Source organism: Falco biarmicus, chromosome 6, assembly GCF_023638135.1.
Source record: "Falco biarmicus isolate bFalBia1 chromosome 6, bFalBia1.pri, whole genome shotgun sequence".
Taxonomy (NCBI): Eukaryota; Metazoa; Chordata; class Aves; order Falconiformes; family Falconidae; genus Falco; species Falco biarmicus.
In genome coordinates this window covers 20,997-43,550 of record NC_079293.1, presented here as the reverse complement: position 1 = coordinate 43,550, position 22,554 = coordinate 20,997, and the positions used below count along the sequence as shown (strand labels likewise).

The 22,554-nt window shown below is 44.8% G+C and overlaps 1 long non-coding RNA gene across 1 annotated transcript; it reads right to left on the bottom strand.

Moving 5' to 3' along the window:
- Positions 1–881: 881 nt before the first annotated feature.
- Positions 882–18,420, bottom strand: LOC130151660 (uncharacterized). Its single transcript, XR_008822663.1, has 2 exons — positions 17,119–18,420; positions 882–16,468 (listed from the first exon to the last, which is right to left on the bottom strand). It is a non-coding gene; the product is annotated as an uncharacterized LOC130151660 (long non-coding RNA).
- Between the last annotated feature and the right edge of the window lie 4,134 nt (positions 18,421–22,554).

The window sequence follows — 22,554 nt, the reverse complement described above, 5'->3', positions numbered from 1 at the left end:
TACTTTCCTTATGTTTGTTAAGGAGACCTTTCATAAGCTCATATACGTCTCTTTCTGGGGATGAAAACTGATTCCCCATTACAGATTTCCAACAGCTCACCTCTCAACTCCAGAGGGATTTATGGCCGGCTGGCTCCCGCTTCCTTTCAGCGGATCATTCAAAGTTCTGTGGCATTCGCTGCATGTCGCTTAGTTAGGCTATTCGAGAGTCCCTCCACATCAGAACCTTCACCGGATCACGTCGGGGTCACCAATTTGCTGCGAATGAAGAGACGGGACGCAGCTTGATGCAAGCAAGTTGTCCGTTTATTAGTGATTTTCTTACAATTATATACGTTTCTACCTTCTACATATTACACACTGATTGGTTAAATCTTAAGCGTAAAAAACACTGATTGGTTGATATTTTAAGGCACACCGTTAGAACAATAGGAACTTATTAGTTTACCTTGACATAGCAACAGTTTCTATTCCAAAATTAGGGGGTTTCTTCCTACGTGACTTTCTTAATTAATAAAGCTCCTTATCGGCACTATCCATTCCTTTATCTGGCTACTTGTTCCTCTTTGTCCATCTGGTTGCCTCCTCAACTGTAACGGCTCAGGGGTCTGCAGTTAGCTTGCTCCTTTGTTCCCAGGGCTTGTGCCCTACAAGTTCTTAACATGCCTCTATTCATCAGGCTAACAGTACTTGGACTCTTGTCCTTGAGGCCTTGTCCTGCACCTGGAGGTATTATGTAAGCAGAGACCAGCTTTCTATTGTTATCAACAAACCCCATTTTTTCCTGAACACATTGGGTGGGATATAATCTCAGGATAAGATTCTTAGTAGCTGGTCAACTGAATTGTTATAGTTGAAATTGAAATAACTAGAGTCTGAAATAAATTCACTAAGTATTTATTAAGGCAGGAAAGCAAAAACAGCGCGCTGGGCGGCCGGGGAGTCGCAGCTCCATCCAGGCTTGCAAATTCCAAGTAACACAGCCCTTTTATTCTCAACTTCAAGGCCGGTTTAAGCAAACAGTTATGCTCTCAGCCCTGTAGCAAGAAGCTGTACATTACAAACTAAACTATTTTTACACTAAAGTCTAGATGAAGACAAAGTTGTCATAGTAACATGAGATTATGGTTTAACATTGTCCTTGAAAAGGTACATCTCGCAACCTCATGGTTAACTCTTTTCTCTCCAGACAGAACGTTCTCAAATCTGTTGCAGCAAGATCATTCCTTTTGTTAAAAGCCCATTTGATCACCAAATCACCCTTAGTTACTTATTACAGAATTGCTCCTTGATAACTGTTAAATGCAGTTGATCATTAATTTGGAGATTATGATGTAAGTTTAGACACTTGCATCACATACGGATATCTAAATGTGGACACATAACCTTAAGTGTTTTAACCTTAAATTGAATCACATTCACTTTCCTTCAGAAACTTTCTTGCAACTGTTGTCCAGTGTGGATAACTGGCTAGCTGAAAAGGGTCACATAGACATAGTCCAGCTGGCTGGACAAAAATGCACATCCCTCTCAGCTTATCTGAAGTAAAGCAAAAATACACTATCCTTGGCTGTTCTTGTTACACAATAACAGGAAGATCGCGGTGGGAAAAGAATGTTACTGGTGGGAACAGAAGAGAAACTAGGGGCGGGCTTGATATTTAGGCAACTAACCAATAATGAGCTTAACTTTTGTAATATGTATGAGCTAATTATAACAAGGTATAAAAGATGACTGTAAGGCACAATAAATGAAGTCTGCTGATCACTCATATTGAGTGACTGTGTCTTCCCTCCGTCGCAACAGTCCAGCAGTTTTTTCATACCACATTTGTACTCTGCATTTGACCCCTCCCAAAAAGCCAAAGTAGACAAATTGTGTCAGTAACAGTAACTTCCATCCACTTGTCTGCTGTTTCAGTTACAGCATACACGTTCCCAGTCACACTGGTTATAGAAGACTTCTGAACTTCTTCAGTATATAGCGAATCTATATTAAAAACACAGCTTGTCAGAGCCCAAACTTATTTCCTTTTCATTGCAGCCTAGCTCTAAATCATTGTCTCTTAGTGTGTTGGAATTTGGCTTTAGCTTGCTGTCTTTTTCTGGACGCATTAAAAAGGGTGTCGTTTCAGTATTCAGCCTGTTATCCAAGCAAAAGTAAAGAAAAAGCCCTAAGTCCTAAATGGCATCTTGTCTGTGATGTGATGTGCTAGCATCCCTTTGTAAGACACAGGGTAGCCATTTCTGGGAGAGGGTTGCTTCCAACAAGGCCTCGTTCAGTGAGTGAACAAACCCAGGATACTGGGAATGCCCAGGGCTGCCCTGTTGAGCATGGGTGGCAAATATGTGGGTCCTGAGGAGTTTAAGTACAGCTTCCATGCAGGAGCCGTAAGAGTGTATCAGCTTCTGGCTGATCTGCAGGAAGGACGAGATGGCCTCCTTCTTCCAGCCCCGTCACACCGAGGCATGGTGGGACACCTTCACTCTAGCGTGGAGCCATGGTTGCCAGTGCAGTGTGTCCAGAATTCCCCCTCTCTGAAGCACATGGTGCCTGGCGGGTCTTGGCCACATGAAGATTTTATCTGAAGCTGATAGATCTAGAAAGGACAGCAATCCCTACTGTAAAGTGAAGGATGTAGCTGCACCACTCCAGCACAAGGGGAGAATTAGTTCCATTCATGTGTTGTGTGGCTGTTTAATAGTGTTGTGATCAAACCTGGTTAACTGCGATGAAATGCAGTGCTGGGAGAGTGGTTCTCAGATGTTTACCCCAGGCTCTCCCTGAGGATACTTACTGGATATGACAAAAGTTCTACTGAAACAGAGAAAAGATGTTCAAATCTGAAGAAAAGCTTGCATATCCAAATGCTTCTCTGCCTTGCTTTGCTTTTCCGCCCAGCGGAATCATTGGGATATTATTTTTCCTACAAACATTTCTTCATGAAAAATTTATGACTTTGCAACAATCAGCTCACATCTGTGTTCCCTATAGAACAGCCACAACAGTACACAAACACTTTGGTGCCCGATAGCATGCATATTATTTATTTACTTAGTTATCACTATTTTATTTATAGTTTTTTATGTTTTCCTCTGGTAGGAATCAGATTCCAGCCAAAACTTCATGGGGAGACAAAAAGGACTGCTGGGTCATGCTAAAATTAGAGAATGACCCTCAGGAAAGCCATGTGTTTTATACAAATATGAGATTAATAGCAACTGTGAGCTGAGATCTAGATTTTTAGTCTTGTTCTCTGTCTGGCTTAGGAATTCAGGAAATAGAAAACTCATCATGTCTGATAGTACTGGGCTGCTACTGATCCACTGTGCAGATCACAGTGATCCAGGAATCCTTCAGTCAAAGCATTAAAATCTGACTTAAAAATGAGCCTGGGTTTCTGCTAAGATGTAACCCATGTTTCCTTCAGGTTTATACAACTGGCCTCCATGAAAATCTCTGAGTAATTTTCAACAAGTTGTTTCATTGTAGTGAATTCACTATACTGGGGTATGTTCTGAGGTTTATTTGGCCCTGGAATAATTTATTTGTCAGTATCAAGAGCCAATACAGCCAATGAATCTTGCTGCTGAACCTAAAAGAATAGCATGGAGAGGGAAACACTTTTAGGATGGACAAATACTGTACCAATCTTTCCTGTGTTGCTAAGCATTTCTGAAATTTCCACCCTTTCCCAATGTCTAAGTAGGAAGACAGACCAGCTGGCTAACTGCATGAACTCTCTGGTGGGGATGAAGAAGCCCGCTGCTTAACCGACTAAGCCATTTGGAAGTAACAGCTTGATGGTTCTTGGGACATGTAGACACAGGAGAGAGAGTTCAACCCTGCTGGGAGCTGGTAACCTCTGGGTGAGAGTGAGAGGGGATGAAGTGCAATCTGTAGTGTGGGAGAAAAGTGTGAGAGTCCTTGATTTCCAGCCAGGCTGCTCTGCAGTGCCTTTGCTCCCTATATCTGATTTATTGTGTATCAAACGAGTAGAACACATGGTACCACAGACAGATGTCTCCAACGGGAGTGAGTACCCATCGCTGCCCTCTGACAGTATATTCCTTTCGATGACCAGCCCAAAATTTGGCTACCTTCTTTATCTTTGGCAATTCAGGTTGAGATGTTTATGGTACGTGGGTAATTTCAAACCTCTCATTTCTGCAACAGGCCAAGCAACAACCCGCAGTACACTAGGCCAGTTCTACTCGATGCATGTTTATTGAAGTCACTGGACACTTGTGGCAAGCTCAGCCAACCTGGTCAGTGTTTGCTCAGCAGGAAGCAGCACATCAGCTCTGCCGTATCAGTGAAGCTATGCTGCACTCGCAGTGGGAAACTGAAACACTTTGCATTTTGCCAACAAGAGGTCCGACAGGGAAGTGGGAGACTGTGCGTGGAGGAGGTTTCTCTGGGATCCTGTCAAAATTCCCAGGTGATTCCTGTCTAGGTCTGGATACAGTCCCCTATTTCTGTTTTCTTGCTCCAGTCCTTTCAGTCCTTCTGACTTGGAAGCGGGTCCTCTGCCATGGATATTATCTGGCATCTTGTGCATTTCTGGTCCCTCCTAAGCTCTTAGGACAGGAGACTTATTAGAGGTCCATTTTGTGTGTATTTGTTCAAGATATAAGGGGAAATGCAACAAAGGTAAACAGAACCACAGCAAGGACTTTCTAAACATAAACTTTTCTTTATCTAGATTTGTAAACAAAATGCACCAATTATTTTCAAAGTCACAGTTCTTTCTCATAAGCTAGAAAAGTGAATCTTCAGCAGCGTCAAGTACTTGCTCAGCACGTTTCAGGCACTGCCTAGTATTTAATAAATAAAAAAAAAAAACTTAGAAAACTGGCTTAACCAGCTGGCATTTGCCAGTTCTGGCCTTAGTAAAACAAGTAGTTCATATTTACCAAGCTTCAATATGATCACAAAGCAAAAGAGCATCTTTTATTTCTGGTATGGAACACTTATTGTAACTTTAATGGAAAGAACAATTTGCCTAAGTGTTTGATACTGCAGTTATATATTTGGAGGGATTGCAGTTATTTTGTGTGGTGTTTTTTTTTTTTTAATGGGAAAAATAGTTTATACTGCAAAGGCGACAGGATCTCCTACCCAGACCAAGTCAGTGTTTGCACCGTAACCAAGGCCAGCCCAAAGGGGACAACGTAGCAGAACCTACTGTGACAATGGAAAAAGTTGCTAGTCCAGAAATTGCTAATGTAGAAATAAGAATCTCAGAACAAATGAAAACAAGTGATGTACCTTGAAATATACATTAGACCTAAATGCAGAGAACTGTCGCAGCACTTTCCAAACCATCAAGCTGCAACCAGGTCTTTTACCATCTCATACCAACAAACTCTTCATGCCAGTCCCTCTGCTGCCTTCTCCTAGTCTTTCCTCACCCAGGGCACACATTCTCTCTTCTCTTGCTTCTTCCTCAGTTGCTCTCTCTTCACTGGCTCTCAACCCCTTAACCAGCCACAGCTGCACCTTATCTACATCGGCCAACCCACCACCCCCGAAGTCAACCACAGTTGTATATTATCAATGCTAATTAATCCAGCTTCATTCCTCTACACTCCCCCCCCCCTTTTTTTTACATTTCATATCTTATGTTTTTAACAATCATTACAACCTTTTTACAAATACATTTTTCATACAGTCCTCTATAAACCACCCCCCCCCTTTTTTTTAATTTATTTTCATTTTAACATTTCATACCTCATGTTTATACCAACCATCATAACCTTTTTACAAATAAACTTTTCATACAGTCTGGACAACTTGTCCCTGAATTCCTTCTTCACTTTTATCTTGGGCTTTTCAGCTTCTACAGGTTGATCATCTTTCTTCTTATCTGCTTTCTTAGCATCTAGAATTTTGTTTTCTTCAGAGGGGGTGTGTGATGAACTTACAGTGCCTTGTCCTTTTACCTCTTGGGTTACACTGGACAGTAGCCTGAGTGAGCTTTCAGCAGCAGCAGATCTAGAATACAGCACTAACATCATTTTGTGTCCTGAAAAACTTCTTAACATCCCTGTGGTCACCCATTTCTTCTTCAACTGGAGACACCTTCAACAAGCACATGAACACTGGCAAGAATACCACCAGGCCTAGCAGCAGCAGCAACAGTGGGAGCCGCTTGCAGCACCGCGCTGCTCCCACACCTTCCCCCAGGGCAGCCATCACTGCTGTCTGGCCAGACCCGCTCTGGAACCGCCGCCGCTGTGGGATGCTGCCACGTCTGGCCATGTACTCCGCTGCTATCGCCCGTTACCCTCAGTCTCATAACTCCACGGCAGTCAGGTTTCCTCCTCTTTGATCCCAACAGCTCACCCTTACTGGTGTCTGACCCAGATCCCCAGGCTCTTCCCACCTATCTCAATGTGATCTGGATCACAGGCTATCCCCGCCTGTCTCCGCTTCGTTGGGCACCGCCAACACTGTTCAAAACTTCAAATGCCCCCCGGCACAGCCATCACCGCTGTTGCTGCTCATTACACTCACTCTCATCATCTGAAGATCGTGAGTTCGAGCCTCACATGGGGCACCAGTTGTCACAGCACTCTCCAAATCAGCTGACTGCAACAAGGTCTTTTACCATCTCATACCAACAAACTCTTCATGCCAGTCCCTCTGCTGCCTTCACCTCATCCAGGGCCCACATTCTCTCTGCTTCTTCCTCAGCTGCTCTCCCTTCATTGGCTCTCAACCACTTAACAGAACCAGCCACAGCTGCACCTTATCTACATCAGCCAACCCACCACTCCAAAAGCCAACCCATAGTTGTATATTATCAATGCTAATTAACCCAGCTTCATTCCTCTACAGAGAACTATAAAAAAAAAAAGAAAGAAAAAATATTTGAGGACACAGCCTCCTGAACTTCCATGGAGCTCTAGTACCCATTGAGTTTTGGGCTGTCACACATGTGGTGTGCTGCATGGTGCACTGACATCTAGTGGGAAAATACCTTCTTACATGTAAGCGGATTCAAATCACTGCATATTAATATCACATTTAAAATGTTAATGCAAAAATATCTCAGGCATACAAATAGATGATGCTCCCAGGCACCCTGTTTGCTAACTGTGAAGCACTGCAGGAACTCTACACAAGATGAGCAACCCTATCATCTGTGACTTCTTTTTTTGTTTGGCTTTATTTTTTTGGCTGAACACCAGGTGACTCGGAGCACCTGTAGTTCTTGTGCTTGCAAATACAATTAGTAAAGAGTGATAGAGCTCTGAACACATAGCGCAAAGTGCCTGGCTCACCTGCTGGGGTACTCAGCAGATGGAGCACTTTGCTCATATAATACCTGCCAGTGGGCCAGCACAAATGTTGGGTCATGGGCTAACACTGATGATCTAAATTATACTCAGTGGAAGTCTTCTGGTACTGTTAAAATCCTAATGGGTTTTTGCATGTTCCCATGTTTAAAAATGTTTTATTTCTGTGACTGGACCCTGTGTATTTGCAATATAACTTGATGATGCTATTTTAATGATGTTGACAAGGCCAAATGTGTTGTAAAACTGTGTGTTGCTTTTGCACTTTTTAGCAATATATTAATTTAATTTGTTCAAGGAATGGTATCAATGTGTTCTTTTTCCTCCCTAAAGCATGAAAACTTGTAACACATTCAGAGCTTTAAAAGTTCTCAAATTTTGTGGAATTAAACCATAACTCAGTCTTTGGAAGTGGATCTCTTGCCAGTATTCTAGAGCTGCTAAGACATTTTGCTGGTGAGTCATATTTTTTTTCTCTTCAAAGTCTTGCAGGCTTTAAAATGGAAATTAAGAAGGCCATTATAAAGCTTTCTAAGAAAGAAAAAAAACTGTGCCAGCACTGTAAAAGGCAGTTGTTATATTGCTAGAAAAATGAATGTAAATTAGAGAAGAGCAAAAAGGGGCATGAAAGTTGGAATATGACACAGATAAAATCTGGAATAAAACCATACAAAGGAAAATTAGTCAGAAAAATCATGAAAAGAACATTCATACTAATTTAGTAAAGGGAAAAAGCAAAATTCAAAGTGACAAGACTGTATCCAAAACAGCTTTCCTCTCACATCTTTCAGCCTGCCTAGTGACCCACTGCTGAGTCAAACTTACTGCCTTTTCGCAATTCCCTGAAGTGCTATCAGCTGTTATTACTGTATGCAGTCATGTATTCTGTAACCTTGAGCCTTGTCCCATTAACTTTCACTGGTATATGAGACATGAGACTTGCTGAGCTGCTGTCTTGGATTTAGGCACCTAAATTCAAACTGCTCTTCAAATAAGGCAGTTCAGATCCTGTCCCCTCATTTGTGGAGTGCGATTTGGATGAAGCGTATGTGCCAAAGCCCAAAACTGAGGAACTGAAAAAAAAATCCACATTGCCTTTTCAGCTGCTGCCTGTCCTTAGAGCATTGAAACCTAAACCCCCTTCACTTTGTTATTGGAACTACAGTTGTACCTCTGTGCATACCCAGAGCTGTGCCAGTCCAAATATCCCAGCGCCTTGTTCAAACCCACAGCTAATCATACTCCAGAAATTATCAATAAAATTATGAATTAAATCCAGACTCATCTTCACTTTGGTCCTCTGTTGGGCTTGTTTGCAGGACAGACTGTACACCTGCACTCGGACAAAGGCCCCCTATGACATGTCACTGCATCCAGTTCCTTTTAAAGGGCATCTGGAAGAAGAAATAGTGTCCTGTATTTATATAGGAGTGGCCCAATGAATCGTGATTTTTTTCTGTGTAGTGACACTTCTTCAATAAAAAGGGTGGAAAATCTTCAATGTAGACAGCATAGCCTGGCAGTTAGGGCACCCTCTCAGCAGATGTCTTGTGTCCCCACAGGCTGTAAGAGGAACTGATTCTGGGTTTCACTTATTTACAAGTGTTTGAGATCCAGAGTGGTAAACCGAAACAATTGTGGAAAGACTTTTAGAATGGAAGAAGACTGCTGCTCCTGCCTTTACCTTTGATATCTCTAATGTCTGAAGAAGCCATCTCCTACAATGGTGGTATATTTAGAACACAAATGTTGGTTCACACAGAAACTGGAGAGAGGTGAAATAAAAGCAATCAGCCAACTGATTGTGTGCTGTGTGTGCATCCAAACCAGCTTGCCCTTCTTATGTAGGAGTGCTCTAATATCTCACTTGAAAGCCAAAGTAAAATGGGGCAGAGACAAAAATGGGAACATGAAAAGCACCTATCTCATTCTGAGTGACTTGTCTTGAGTAAATTGCATATTCAGGCCCTTCACAAACATCACAAGGCTGACCACTGTCAGCTCTACTTTTAACAATGGAATCTGGAGAAAAAGGGTCTGCAGCTGTGTTGAAAATGGTATGTTTGTGAGTTCTTGCGTCAGAACTAAATAGGCTAAGTCAATTGAAAGTTGCTGTGAGACCTCTGAAAATGGTTTGTCAAGGAGCAATTCGAATACAAAACCAGACCAATTCCCTTTCAAGTGGGTGGACTTTAGAGGAAGGGAGGATTATGCCTTTGGTGTAAAGGTAGCACTCCAGACAGTAATAAGCCTTCCTTCCCTTCAGTGAAATCTGGGAAAACTAAAAGGATCTGAAAAGAATCAGCAGATTTGCATTATCCCTCCCACTTGCAGTTAATTTTAACTGATGTTCTCTTACATATGAAAATTCATAGATTGATACCATTGAAAACTTCGAACCATGTGAAGTGGAGATCATCTGCAGAAAGCAATGAAAACTTCCTGTATTATCTTATAGGTCCTGTGGAAGCCACTGTTCCACAGCAAAGAGGACAGCTATGGCAACAAGACCATTCATAAAATGGCTTGAAGACAGAAATTTGATTATAAACCCATGTACCACAACCAGAAGTAAAGGAAATAAACAGAAGACATTGTAATTTAGTAGTTTTGATATGCATGAAATTGTTAAGAATGTAACAGAAAATAAAAATGATGATTCTGATTCAAGATGAAGGCTCACATAGTCCAGTGCTATTCCACTGATCAACAGCAGATGTTTAAAGACATAATGCAAGAAATAGAACAACTATACAAATGCTTTTCACAGTACACAGTTCTGGCTTTGGCTATAGGAAACTAAGGATTTCAGGAAAAAAAACCATATGGCTTATAGGACCAAAACAAAAGAAGAGAAAGATTTGAAGGATAAAGAAGACTAAAAGAATAAAGGAAATTCTTGTTAATGATAAGGCTCAAAGGGCAGAACTGTTCAGTCACTATTCTTGTTCTGCATTTAGAGGGAAAAGGGTAATGTACTCATACAATGAGAAGACGATAAAAGTACTTTCTAGTGTCGTCCTCATTAAGAACCGTGGAGGATGTCATAGCAAAGTTGATCACTATTTGAGTAATATACCTAGAGAAGCAATGGGATCTTCTTATATGTTTAAATAGGTTTTTTTCTCTGTACGTGTAGATAATTTTTGGCTTATACCTTCGACCAGAGCACTCTGTTATTGCTATTCCTTTTGGTGTTTCTTACAATAAGCACATGGTGATATCTTATGCTCTGCTATGACTGCAGTTTTCAGCTCCTCTGTCCCAGTGTCATTACTTCTTGGAAACAGATATTGCCCTTTATCACACAGTATTTAAATACTTATCTCTTTAATGATCAGAAGATGTTTCTAATGCGCAGAAGCAGAGGATGGGATGTACATAAAGGTTTTTGATGATCAAACCACAAGTTTGGCAACAATAGCAGAAATAGTTGCTATCATGCTAAGTGATCTAAAGCCAGCTTTCCTGGCGGATAGCTGGGGGAGTGTGCTGAAGAGCTGACATAGCCTGGCCATAGTCCAGGGGATGGCACTGAGCTGGTGATAAGCATGCCCTGCTAGGCATAGTACTGTAAGGTGGTTGCCAGTAAAGTACTAAGCACTGAGATTGAATGAGGTAAAATTTTTGTTTTCTAAAGGGAGTTTTTTTATGGAGTGGTGGAGGGGAAAGAGTATTGTGCATGAAAATATGACTGCAACAACTGTGCTTCCAGCCGTAGTGAACTCAGAAAAAAATTTCAACAAATATTTCTGATGCTTCAAGGGAAGTTTTTTCATCACCTGACATTTTGGTCTATTAGATGAGATATAAGGAAAAATTCCATCATACCTTTACAACATGCAGTCAGCTGGTATCATAGATCTAAAACTTACAGACAGTCAGCTTGCAAATAATATAGGAAAAGATAAACATTGCAAATCATGGCTTCATTGTGCTGGTAGCCATTGGGAATATGTGAGGAACTGATGTCTTGTGAGACTAAAATGTAATAGCAAACGTTATTGCAAATTTTTAAAGATCTGAAGGCAGAATTAGGTAGAGGAGAAAAGGAGGGTATAGCTAACATTCTTAGAGAGGGAACACCCAAATTAAGGAGTCATTGCAGGTAGGAAAGAAAATGAGAACATCAGTTGTAACTGATGGGAGAACTTAAAAAGGGCTTTTTTGGGGTCAGATACTATAGAACATCTGTTCATCTTACTGATCCTTTACAGCTTTGGTGGCAGTTACTGAACCCTGTGCAAGTTTAGTGACTAGAATGTTTTGGCAGCATCTTATAGAGCAGAACCTATCAACCTGAAGAACTTATGTAATTCCAGCATACACATCTACCACCAGGAACTGTTTCTTGAGGAAAGTCAGCTCAAGCAACAGTAGGTACAAATGTTTCCTTTCTGTTTGACCTGTAATAGCTCCAGGATATGCAGACATAGAGAGACAGTAGAAGTTCACCACTGCTTTTGAGGTTACTTGTGGGTTTTCAGAGTTTCAGATTTGGACTTGTTTGTTGTGAATTGTAATTGCACCTTTTCTAACCCCATAAAAAACCAGTTTTTGTCACTAGCAGTTGGATGGTCTGATGATATCATTTTGTCCTTGCTTCCCAATGTAATTACTAGGTCAATAATGCTCAGTGTTTGCCTTCGCCAAAAGCTTCCAGTTCTACAAAAGTTTACTGATGTATTAGAAAACAAGCCATCTATATCAGTCAATTATATGGCACCTTACATCTCCAAACTCAAACCCACTGTGATTTACATTTAAATTAATACTTCATTTGACAGAGACCTTACCAAAACAGTCTGAAATTAAGCAAGTATTTAATTCTCCAGAAAGATTAACAGTCTTTCAATCCCAGGAGTTTGAAAAACCTGTATCTGTAAAACAAATCTGGTGCTAATATGCAATCCATATGCATGTCAAATCAGTAAGATATTTGAGCCTCTGTGAATGTAAACACATATGCCACTCCTTTTCCCCTTGACTCTGGGACCCTGTACTGAAGAGGGAAGCAGTCTCTAGTTGAGCATGTTGGCTAAAGCATCCCAAATGTCCAGGTTAATTTCATATGAGAATGCTTCAGAAATGCACAAGAGAAAAAGTCCCTTGGTTTGGAGATGCTGTGTTAGGAGATGGACAGTGTTTGTTTGCTTGCATCCAGTGATGTGGAGAGAGTCTCTCTTGCCTTCAGCTTTTGCAGGCTGGCTTTCCATTGCCACTGCAAGTATGTGCATTTTCTGAATTGTCCCATGTTATTTAGGTTTAGTTTCAGAAACATGTCAAGAAAGGGGTGTTCCCCAAAATAAAGGTTGTTTCTTCCCATCCCTACCAATGTGACTGTAAGGGAAGAGGGTCTCTGCTTGCCTAAGCACAGGAATTGTAATGTCATAAATATGCCCCGCACTTTACTTACTGTACCAAACAGGTTGTGCTTGTTCACTATAAGTGATAAGGCAGTCTCTGAACAGCAGACCACATGATGACTATGAACACAATTAATTCAGCCAGAGATCTTCACTTGATGGATATAATTTTAGGGAGCTAGTGACAAGCTAGGTTAATTGTTCCTCTAGTGGCTATTTACTCAATTATATTCTTTAGTTTCCTTGCTCCCCATTATCCCTCTCCTGTCATATTACTATTATACATATGTAGAATACATTTTGCAAAGGTGTAGGGCATTTTCAAGCACCAGATTTACATATGCACACAGACTGCCTGCAATGCATGAGTACTAATACTTCTTTGCTGTGTGTGTATAATTAATCCATTATGACTGGGAAACATGGCATGTGCTGTATATATACAGAATTGTTGTGTCATACATCTGTATTGATCTATTGTTTTTGGAACTGGGTCTGCTGAGCAGCCACGATGCATTTTTTTCTCAGCATGCACAATAAATATGGTGGCCTTAGGAATAAGTAGACCTACTACTAGCAATCCCAGTCAGTTATCATTTGAGGTATGCTTTTGGTCACAGAACCCTTGAGGAAACAACTTTGATAATGGCACCAACAGCTTGCAGCTTGCCAGTTGACTGGTCAGCTTGATGCAAATGTTAGACTCACAGTTCATCTGTATGGTCTTGCCAGAAGACAAGAGCAAACAGCTTTAATTTTGGTCTTGGACCTTAGTTCTGTACTGTGGGACTGTGGAGTCAGGACAGACTCTTTATACAGCTCTGTATAAAGAGCTCTAGTCCCTTGTATGGTAGTTCTGGCATCACAGGAGGTCATCCCCTCTCCTCAAGGTTGTATGCTTACATCATCCTGCTCCAAGAAGGCTTGTGTACCTCCAAGAGTAGGGAAACATTTGATACCTGCTGCATCTGCATTTACTATTTTGTCTTGGTCTCCCTTTTGTGTGCTTTCATGTAATACCTGTAAAGCATTCAGATGCCTGTTTGAGGAAGCCACTGCACATGTTTGAATTGCATAAACGGAAAAAATAAAAGGGGGATGATAATATACCCGTGTGCAGTATAGAACATTAAGTTAGGGTGAGTTGCCCCACCACACACTGCAGCAGAAGTGTCCTACAATATATTCCCTGCACAGGTTAGAAAGATTAAGCAGTTTGACAACAATCTTTGCATCTCATAGAAATACCAACAAAATCAGTGTTTGAGATCTTTTGGTAAATTGGTGTTGACAGCGGAGGCGGGTTTACTTGATTCTGGCTTGTGAATTACATGTCTGAAAGTTCAGATAGCTTGTGTGGACAGAGAGAATCAGTTAATCCAAGCTACAAGTCTCCACTGAAGAGTATCTGAGTAAATTTTTAGAGTCTGTGATACATAAGAGGTTGGACTAGCAACTGAACTGTTAGTTCTGGCCTTGGATCTGGCTGTAAATCACTAATTGCTGTGTATAAACCACAATCTAGAGGGATTTCTCTGGTGGCTGGATATTTAGACTTCCTCTCCAGTTGATCACTGGCCTTACTACTGGTAGGACCAGCAAGGGAACTGCTCTGTGGCAAACGTCAAAATTATTGTGAGCACCTGGGCAATAACAGAAATAGGGCCAACACCGTTAAATATTTTAAACCTCTAAACAGATTGCAATTTAGCTTCTCTCAGTTGTTTTCATCAGGTCTCTTCTTTCACAGCAAAACAACACACTTCTGTTTCTTCTATGGCATTTAAAAACCCCTGAAGTTCTCAGCAACACAAAGACTAACTTGACTCCTGGATCCTCTTTTGTCTAAGAACTAAAACATTTTGGTCTTGTGCTATGTAATCTCTTGTCCATTCCTGAAAGAGTCTACTGAATACAGATTCAATATAATATCTTACTGGCAAAAAAATCGCTCCCACTTTCTTTTTTGGTGTTTTAATGACAATGTAATAAATATGTTAAAGAAAAGAGGTGTAAGATAAACAACATTAGAAGTGGCAACAGAACTCCAGTTTGGAAGCCTAAATGTCTCCTTCCAAATTCTGCTATTGGTCTGATGCACATACAGCTATATATATTTTATTTTTATATATAAACCAATTAAGAAGATCAAGCGTGCCACTTTCTGTCTCACACATGCATATACCCCCTTATTATCCGTAATGAGATAGCAATCTCTTCCAGTCTTGTCTGAGGACTCTTGGAGTAGGTATTTTGACATTCTGTTTCATTGTCGTTCTGAAAGCTCCTAACTCTACAGAAGACCTGTTCAGTTAATTCTAGGGCAAGCTGAGGAAGGTTGAGATAGGTACATGCCTCTTTCTCTCAACACACGAGCACAGCACAACCTGTTTTCCTTTACACTTTCTATTCCACAAGATTTGTGAGAAAATAATAAATTGTTGTCCTTAATTAATGGCAGTGAATACATGCATGCTTAGAAAAGTTATTACTAGTCCAATGGTAGATATGGTTGTTCTCGTTTTCCATGTAGCTGTCTGCAGAAGAAAATCGATACCTCCACTGCTGTTCACATAATGGTAAAGAAGTAATTATGTGAAGTTGTTGACAGGATGATTCACAGCGAGCTGGTGGGCACCAGCTTCAGCTAAACCACCTTCAGCTAAATTCTGCATGGACATCTGCTAGTAAAACAGTCTCTGATCTGTTTGACTTACCATGACAGGCTGTAAATGCCAGCAATTCAGGAGCTGATTCAAAAGACGATCAGTAGTTCAGGCAGTTGGAGGGAGATGCACAACAGAATGGATTAAGCTTGCCAGCTAACCCCCCCCACTTAGAAGTGGATGGAAGACAAAAATAATTTGTTCTCTTCCTCAGTGCTAAATTGATACAGAGCACTTATCTCCATTTAAATACATCAGATTTAAATATATAATTTAAAATAAATTTTTATGATTTTTACAGAACTTTCAGATATCTCATTTATAAAAATGGGCTTTAAATGGTAATAATTTAGTTAAAATGAAAGACTTATGTTGAAGTATAGTTATTGGTCTTTCATGAACCAAGCTGTTTTAGCAGTCAATAGGCACATGAGACTGAAGACTCTAGTTAAGCAACAGTGTTAAGGGTCTAATGACAGCTGTCTAGCAGAAATCAGTGGGATTACCTCTGTTTCTAAGTGAACAGCTAGTGAGGAGTCTGACACAGAACCAATTAAAATTCAGGGTGATCATTTCATTGATTTTTTTAGGGTTAGGGTTCGGGTCGGTCTTAGGGTTTGGGTTTAGGGGTTAGGGTTAGGTACATGCCATGCACAGCTGAGGGACAGAGTTCAGGTTAGGGTTCGGGTTCGGGTTAGTCCTCTTAGAGATAGGATTAGGGTGAGGGTTAGGGTTATTGTTTGGGTTAGGTTTAGGGTTAGGTACATGCCATGCACAGCTGAGGGATAGAGTTCGGGTTCGGGTTAGTCCTCTTAGAGATAGGATTAGGGTGAGGGTTAGGGTTATGGTTTGGGTTAGGTTTAGGGTTAGGTTATTTAGATTTATTAGGTTATTTAGGTTTATTTACCAAGTTGTACTTCTGCACCTTTGCAAAAAAAAGTCTTTTATTCCTAAATCACTGGGCAGATATCTGGCTCACTTAAGAACAACTAAAGATGGAACTCGATCTCTCCACCCAGACCAAGACACACACACACACACACAGCGACTGCCTCACCTGTAAGCTGCCCGTCCTCAGCATACAGGACTCCAAATTCAAAATTCACAGGTCCCGGAGAAATGAAACCAAATACTACAGGATAAAGAGACAATCAAACAAAAGACCTAAAATAATGTTTCCTCTAAGGACTTTTATATACATCTTTTGCATACGACCCACACACGGGAATATACGCTTCATACCAGCTCCATCACACGCTCAAGTAGCAGATACCCAATACTTTACTTTTGATCACAGATTACCATTTTTTATGATATTACTAAGGTGGTCATCTATCAATAGGATATATTATGCCAGTGCCTGAAATGATTTTCGATCTCAGATGTTGCACAGAAACACCGCATTTTTTTTACTGCAATAAGCAATTGATATCTAAGTCGGTATACGTCACCGAGTGAGCGCTAGGAGTGAAAAGTTTACATTTACCTCTTGCCCTTCAAGAGCCAATAAATCCTGTAAACAAAGCAATGTCTTTAGCACACCGGTACTGAAGACACAGCGCAAAACCCCCTGTAACGTACTCCTGTATTTGTTTAATTTCAAAGTAGCCAGTTCAACTGATAAAGACAGCTGATTTTCTAACTGCGACTCTACTCCTCATTATTATCCTGCTACAGAAAGAAACAAACCACCAGCATTTATACGTAACGACTTATTTTTCCAGAAAAGAATAAAAAGCCACAGCCAAACAACAACAACAACAACAAAAAGTCACCTCCTACCTTCTGTCTCCCAGGATGAAAAGTTTCCTTCGGGTTCTTCCCAAATTTGTCACGACCAACAGGACTGAAATGCAAATGAAATACTGCTTTATAGGAGAGCAAGTATACATTTCAACATTAAACCGTTAACTGGCTGTAGTTAGAACCGATTTCGGGAAGAATTGTTCAAAGAGCCTTGCTGATGTGGAATTTTTGGTGCAAGAGCCAGTTATTTCCCACACTTCTAACCGCTGAGACACTTCTTAAACTACTTTTTGGTGTTAAAAACAGAAATAACTAGGACCCTGCACGGAGATCAGTTTTAAGCGTACTGTATTTACTTACAAAGCACAGAACTTTATTCCATCGTCCTTCACTTCGGCTTTATACATAATTGTTGTGAGCGTTTTAGGAAGACTCAATAACCTATCCTATTTCATAACCTTCTCTTCTCTCTCTTTCAAAATAATTCAAGGCATGTCAAATGAAAAAACGAGCTGTTCGGCATCAAGTTCATACCCCACAGATCCACAAGCAAGATCAACTGCCTCCATCAACAGAAAGACCTCATTTATAGCATTTCTTCCCAACTCGTGTTTCTACGTGACTATTATTTTTGCCCATTTTTTTTCCCCTAGCATTAATTTCGGGAGCTGCGCAGCATGCCACGGAGCGCCAAATGCAGTCTGTCTGAGGCACACTGAGCTGACACGGAGGTCACATCTGATGCACCTTTCCATCATCGCTTACGCTAGGCCACCACGCAGACAGGATTTCCTGTAGTTCCCTTTGAAAGCAATTAAAATGCTAAATTTAATTTACAAAACTGCAGGCTTATCGTGTAACTGAAATTCGTCGATATAGTCAGTACCTAGACTCACGCTGGCTGTGAACAGGGTGAAATGGCAAAGGACTGTCAGCCAGGCCCAAGGGAAGGCTCAAAGGCTGTAAAAGCTAAAGAATAGTCAGGGAAGGGATTTTAGTCCAAGCCCAAGCGGGCAAAAGGAGATGACGTTAGTCCTGCTGCCCGCAGGTGTGTGGGAAAATCACCCTGAGGTGGGGGGAAAACTCGAGAAAATCGCGTCCTCACGGAAGTATAGTATTACGGAAAGCTTCACTTAGGGTAGAATACAGCAATAGCCTTGAGGACGGCTGGCACGCACACAGCCTGTATCGCCGCAGTCCCCTGAGCCGCAGCTCAGCGCGCGCCGACAGCGGTGACGGAGGACGGGCTTAAAGCAAAAAGCCAAAAGCAAACCCCTCAAAGCCCAGAACCTTGCTCAGGAACACAGGAGTTAAGCCTAAAACCGGTTGAAAGCTGCCTCCTACCTGTTCCCCCGCCACCTCTCCCCCTCCGAGGCCAGCACCTTTCCTCGCGATCCCTTTTCGCAAACAAAAGACGGACGCCTGCGGTCTCAGCTCGGTACCGAAGCACCACGATGCGCTTGCCGGCGGCGTGCTCTCTCACAAGGCTGACAGCTTCTCTGCACGCAACAGCCGAGGCCCTGTGAAAGGGGAGGAAGGCAAACACCGATAACGTCTCGCCGGGGTCAGGAGGGAGTCGGGGTGCGCTGCAGTCAGAGCCCAACGCCTTCCCCAGAGGAATTACCGGGGCACAACAAGAGGCAAGAGCGATCGGCAGACAGGCAGGTAACACGCACGGCAGCGATACCCACGGCAGACTGGCAGGACGCTTCCAGCCGCTTCACCCCGCAGCTTTGTTTCGAATTTCGTTAAAAGGCAATCCGATTCTTAAGGCTCACTCTGCTTTGAAGAGCTGCTGGAGAAAGGCTAACACGTGGCATTGGCGTTACCGTCGGAATTCCGGCGTAAAAATCACGGCAAAGCCGTGCCTTGTCAAGCGGCTTCCCAAGCAGGCTCTGGAGCCTTTCCACGAGACGGTCAAAGCCGGAGTCCCGCGGGAACCCTGTGCCAGCTCCGTCAGTACGGCCGAGCTCTCCGACAAAGCGCACCGCCGTACGGAAACGTAAAGCGGGTTTATACCTCGGCCTCCTTTACAGCCTCGGAAAACAACACTGCCCGGCCGGACGCGCTGCTTCAAGCGCCTAGCAGGCCCGGCTGCGTAACCACGAGGGACCAACAATTCCTCCCCGGCCGTTGCCCGAGCCGCAGCGCAGCACTCGGAAGCGGCGGGCACACGGAGCCTCGCGGGCCCTCGGCGGCTACAAAAGAGATCCCTCCGTAGTCAGCAGTCCGACTCGCAAGCACGAGGCACGCGTGGCGAAGTAACATCTCGAGCGACCTTCGGTTCCGCTCCCCTTGACTTGTCGACGGACGCTTCCGGACGAACCTAGGGACAAAAGGAAAACAAAAGGCCCCGGTTTCGCGGGGAAGCAAACCAAAAGGCCTCTTCCCCTCGGCTGCTCCGGCCCCGGAGCTGACTGTCACGACACAAGATCAGCCAGACACCTGAGCTGCTGCTGCCTCCCAGTCCTCCCCGGCAGTTAAAAGGCTTGCGGAGAAAGCAGCAGTCGGGGGCGACGGCTGGGGATTCCGCTGCCGGCTGCCTTTTCTTGCTCTGGCCCGCTCGCAGGGGCGGGAAGAGGCTCCTGAGCCACCACACACACACACACCCCCCCCCCGCGACAGCGTTACCGCAGGCCCCGAGGCAGCCTCTCTGCGGCCCGCGGGGGCCGGCAGCCCCAGCCGTCTGCCACGGCTCAGGCCAGCGGCTGGGGGAAAGACAAAGCCCCGCGCAGAGCTGCGGCGGCTGCCCGGGCAGCCCGCAGGCGGCGGCGGGTGGGCGGCGGGGCGGCGCGGGCCGACCCCTCTCCCGGGCGCCGCCGCCACGAGCGAGCACCGGGGCCGCCCTGCCTGCCGCCGCTCCTCGCCGAGGTAGCGGCGCGGCTCCGAGAGAAAAAAAAAAAAAACAAACCAAAAAACCACCCACCCAGAAAAGGGCAGCCCCGTGAGGAGCCCGCTGACCACCGTCCCTGGCGGGGAGACGAGAACCGGCGGCAGCCCCGCCGGTCCCGGGCCGGGCCGCCCGCCTGCCTCAGCCCGCCCGCCGCCGGCACCAGGCGCTCCCTGCCGCGGCCGAGCGCCGGGCCGCCACATCCCCCCGACTCGGCCGCTGCCCGCCGGCCCCCGGCCGCCCTCAGCCCGAGCGCTCACCCAGCGCGCCGCCGCACGTCCCGGCCCGAAACTCTTCCAGGTTCCCGGCGAAGGCTCCGCACCTCCACAGCCACTCCAGCGCGCCGCGCGGGCCGGAAATGAACCCACCTTCCGGGGCCGTATGCGTAGCCCAAACGTACGAGGCCGGAAGCCCCGCCCCTTTGGCGTCACGTCGTTTCTGCGCATGCGCTGCCCGATAGTTGGAGCGCTGCTGCCACCTAGCGAAATATAATTGGGTACTGCAGCCGGCCCTGTTGGTGGAGCTCTGCTGCCACCTAGCGAAATATAATTGGGTACTGCAGCCGGCCCTGTTGGTGGAGCGCTGCTGCCATCTAGCGAAATAAAAATGGGTACTGCAGCCGGCCCTGTTGGTGGATCGCTGCTGCCACCTAGCGAAATAAAAATGGGTACTGCAGCCGGCCCTGTTGGTGGATCTCTGCTGCCACCTAGCGAAATATATTTGGGTACTGCAGCCGGCCCGGTTGGTGGAGCGCTGCTGCCACCTAGCGAAATATATTTGGGTACTGCAGCCGGCCCTGTTGGTGGATCGCTGCTGCCACCTAGCGAAATATATTTGGGTACTGCAACCGGCCCTGTTGGTGGATCGCTGCTGCCACCTAGCGAAATAAAAATGGGTACTGCAGCCGACCCGGTTGGTGGAGCGCTGCTGCCACCTAGCGAAATATATTTGGGTACTGCAGCCGGCCCTGTTGGTGGATCGCTGCTGCCACCTAGCGAAATATAAATGGGTACTGCAGCCGCCCCGGTTGGTGGATCTCTGCTGCCACCTAGCGAAATATATTTGGGTACTGCAACCGGCCCTGTTGGTGGATCGCTGCTGCCATCTAGCGAAATAAAAATGGGTACTGCAGCCGGCCCTGTTGGTGGAGCGCTGCTGCCACCTAGCGAAATATAAATGGGTACTGCAGCCGGCCCTGTTGGTGGAGCTCTGCTGCCACCTAGCGAAATATAAATGGGTACTGCAGCCGGCCCTGTTGGTGGAGCGCTGCTGCCACCTAGCGAAATAAAAATGGGTACTGCAGCCGCCCGGTTGGTGGAGCGCTGCTGCCACCTAGCGAAATAAAAATGGGTACTGCAGCCGGACTTGTGGGTGGAGCGCTGCTGCCACCTAGCGAAATATATTTGGGTACTGCAACCGGCCCTGTGGGTGGAGCGCTTCTGCCACCTAGCGAAATATAAATGGGTACTGCAGCCGGCTCTGTTGGTGGAGCGCTGCTGCCACCTAGCGAAATATATTTGGGTACTGCAGCCGGCCCTGTTGGTGGAGCGCTGCTGCCACCTAGCGAAATATAAATGGGTACTGCAGTTGGCCCTATTGGTGGATCGCTTCTGCCACCTAGCGAAATATAAATGGGTACTGCAACCGGCCCTGTTGGTGGATCGCTGCTGCCATCTAGCGAAATATATTTGGGTACTGCAACTGACCCTGTTGGTGGATCGCTGCTGCCACCTAGCGAAATATATTTGGGTACTGCAACCGGCCCTGTTGGTGGATCGCTGCTGCCACCTAGCGAAATAAAAATGGGTACTGCAACCGGCCCTGTTGGTGGATCTCTGCTGCCACCTAGCGAAATATATTTGGGTACTGCAGCCGGCCCGGTTGGTGGAGCGCTGCTGCCACCTAGCGAAACTTAATTGGGTACTGCAGCCGGCCCTGTTGGTGGAGCGCTGCTGCCACCTAGCGAAATATATTTGGGTACTGCAGCCGGCCCGGTTGGTGGAGCGCTGCTGCCACCTAGCGAAATAAAAATGGGTACTGCAGCCGGCCCTGTTGGTGGAGCGCTGCTGCCATCTAGCGAAACATAATTGGGTACTGCAGCCGCCCGGTTGGTGGATCGCTGCTGCCACCTAGCGAAATAAAAATGGGTACTGCAGCCGGCCCTGTTGGTGGAGCGCTGCTGCCATCTAGCGAAACATAATTGGGTACTGCAGCCGCCCGGTTGGTGGAGCGCTGCTGCCACCTAGCGAAATAAAAATGGGTACTGCAGCCGGCCCTGTTGGTGGAGCGCTGCTGCCATCTAGCGAAATATAATTGGGTACTGCAGCCGCCCGGTTGGTGGAGGTCCTTTCCTGCTATTTTGTGACTTGTGTTGGAAGTGCCTGGCACCAGGTTCGAGTATTAAGGCAGAAAGCCCCAGGGCCTCGTACCTCTGGGTGGTACATGCTGTGTCACACCAGCTACGGTGCCTTCCTGCTTTACAAATGCAATCAGTTTTGGCAAGTTTACAAAACTAGTGCTTTATCAGGAAGGTGTCTTTGGATTTCAGCTTACCCCTTTCTACTTTTCATATGCCTACATCG